A 2587-nucleotide genomic window follows, 5' to 3' on the forward strand; every position below is an offset into this window, starting at 1 on the left:
CTCCTGTTGTTCTATGTTGACACTCGAAAAATTCAGAAAGTAATAAGAGGCAACGGATATCGTTTTGTCCCTAAAGGCGGCACGTTCCCTACCGAAATCATCACGCTTGTTGTGAGAAGCTCTGGTTTGTGAGAAGCTTATACCCAAACCTGCCCGAAATGGGACAAAAAATTTACCACGGCATGTTGATGCCGCTCCATGATAGCCTGCCAAGTTTCATCAATTTCAGACGAGTTTTGGACTTACTAGAATTTAAAACCCAGGCATCTCAATGTTTGCAGCCGAGTGACGGTGGCAGGGTGTGTGAAATTCATTCCCATTTCTTGCATGGGACCTAAGCATGCAACCAAGGACACATATTTGATTTTTCAACCAGTTTATATGCACAGGAGAATGTGCATGTAGTTCAAATTTGAATTATGCACATAAAATGCCTGGAAAACCCAGTTAATGTATAAAAATGTCCAAACGAACCCCGAAAAATTCCAATATTGAACACAACGCTCCTGTTGTTCTATGTTGACACTCGAAAAATTCAGAAAGTAATAAGAGGCAACGGATATCGTTTTGTCCCTAAAGGCGGCACGTTCCCTACCGAAATCATCACGCTTGTTGTGAGAAGCTCTGGTTTGTGAGAAGCTTATACCCAAACCTGCCCGAAATGGGACAAAAAATTTACAACGGCATGTTGATGCCGCTCCATGATAGCATGCCAAGTTTCATGAATTTCAGACGAGTTTTGGATTTACTAGAATTTAAAAACCAAGTATCTCAATGTTTGTGGCCGAGTGACGGTGGCAGGGTGTGTGAAATTCATTCCCATTTCTTGCATGGGACCTAAGCATGCAACCAAGGACACATATTTGATTTTTCAACCATTTTATATGCACTGGAGAATGTGCATGTAGTTCAATTTTGAATTATGCGCATAAAATGCCTGGAAAACCCAGTTAATGTATAAAAATGTCCAAACGAACCCCAAAAAATTCCCAATTTGAATACAACACTCCTGTTGTTCTATGTTGACACTTGAAAATTTTTGAAAGCAAAAAGAGGCGTTTCGTCCCCAAACGAGCCATGTTCCCTACCGAAACCATCACGCTTGTTGTGAGAAGCTCTAGTTTGTGAGAAGCTTATATCCAAACCTGCCCCAAATGGGACAAAAAATTACCACGGCATATTGATGTCGCTCCATGATAGCATGCCAAGTTTCATGAATTTCAGATGAGTTTTGGATTTACTAGAATTTAAAACCCAGGAATCTCAATGTTTTGCGGCCGAGTGACGGTGGCAGGGTGTGTGAAATTCATTCCCATTTCTTGCATGGGACCTAAGCATGCAACCAAGGACACATATTTGATTTTTCAACCATTTTATATGCACAGGAGAATGTGCATGTAGTTCAAATTTGAATTATGTGCATAAAATGCCTGGAAAACCCAGTTAATGTATAAAAATGTCCAAACGAACCCCGAAAAATTCCAAATTTGAACACAACACTCCTGTTGTTCTATGTTGACACTCGAAAAATTCAGAAAGTAATAAGAGGCAACGGATATCGTTTTGTCCCTAAAGGCGGCACGTTCCCTACCGAAATCATCACGCTTGTTGTGAGAAGCTCTGGTTTGTGAGAAGCTTATACCCAAACCTGCCCGAAATGGGACAGAAAATTTCCCACGGCATGTTGATGCCGCTCCATGATAGCCTGCCAAGTTTCATCAATTTCAGACGAGTTTTGGATTTACTAGAATTTAAAACCCAGGCATCTCAATGTTTGCGGCCGAGTGACGGTGGCAGGGTGTGTGAAATTCATTCCCATTTCTTCCATGGGACCTAAGCATGCAACCAAGGACACATATTTGATTTTTCAACCAGTTTATATGCACAGGAGAATGTGCATGTAGTTCAAATTTGAATTATGCGCATAAAATGCCTGGAAAACCCAGTTAATGTATAAAAATGTCCAAACGAACCCCGAAAAATTCCAATATTGAACACAATACTCCTGTTGTTCTATGTTGACACTCGAAAAATTCAGAAAGTAATAAGAGGCAACGGATATCGTTTTGTCCCTAAAGGCGGCACGTTCCCTACCGAAACCATCACGCTTGTTGTGAGAAGCTCTGGTTTGTGAGAAGCTTATACCCAAACCTGCCCGAAATGGGACAAAAATTTACCACGGCATCTTGAGGCCGCTCCATGATAGCATGCCAAGTTTCATGAATTTCAGACGAGTTTTGGATTTAATCGAATTTAAAAACCAAGTATCTCAATGTTTGTGGCCGAGTGACGGTGGCAGGGTGTGTGAAATTCAATCCCATTTCTTGCATGGGACCTAAGCATGCAACCAAGGACACATATTTTATTTTTCAACCATTTTATATGCACAGGAGAATGTGCATGTAGTTCAAACTTTAATTATGCGCATAAAATGCCCGGTAAACCCAGTTAATGTATAAAAATGTCCAAACGAACCCCGAAAAATTCCAAAATTGAACACAACACTCCTGTTGTTCTATGTTGACACTCGAAACATTTAGAAAGCAATAAGAGGCAACGGATAACGTTTCGTCCCCAAAGGTGGCAC

Source organism: Triticum aestivum, chromosome 1D (assembly GCF_018294505.1).
Source record: "Triticum aestivum cultivar Chinese Spring chromosome 1D, IWGSC CS RefSeq v2.1, whole genome shotgun sequence".
Classification (NCBI taxonomy): Eukaryota; Viridiplantae; Streptophyta; class Magnoliopsida; order Poales; family Poaceae; genus Triticum; species Triticum aestivum.